Consider the following 512-nt stretch of genomic DNA (forward strand, 5'->3'; position numbering starts at 1 on the left):
ACGGGCAGGGCCTAGTTCAGGTTTCCCAAACTGCAACAATCCGGAGTGCTTGACTTCTTCCAATGGAATTCCCAGTTATAAAGAATAGTGCCCTAAGTGAACTGATTACTATTTCTCAAGGACAATAGAGCGAGTTGTCGCACTTGTACACACCACATGACTATAGAAATCTGAAAGAATTACTCGAAATAAAATCAAGGATAGTACATTCAGTGCGGACTGTTAAAATTGTTGCCCAAATGGAGCTAGAAAAACCATCTATGGTGAACATTCTGTTGGACTCCAAACATTTAAAGGTGCTCAAAATCATTTTCAAAAACTTCCCACAAAATCTGCAATAGTTCTTGAAAATACAACATCATTGCACAATAATTTACTTGCATAGTTTCTTCACTCACGGGTTTCAACATCATTGCACAACATCATTGAACCTAAACCTAAACACACACAAAGAGAGAAGAGGGATGGAAGAGGGAGGGGTGGTGCACCTTGGTGTTGGGGACAGCCGGGGT

This window comes from Triticum dicoccoides, chromosome 4A (assembly GCF_002162155.2).
Source record: "Triticum dicoccoides isolate Atlit2015 ecotype Zavitan chromosome 4A, WEW_v2.0, whole genome shotgun sequence".
NCBI classification, from domain to species: domain Eukaryota; kingdom Viridiplantae; phylum Streptophyta; class Magnoliopsida; order Poales; family Poaceae; genus Triticum; species Triticum dicoccoides.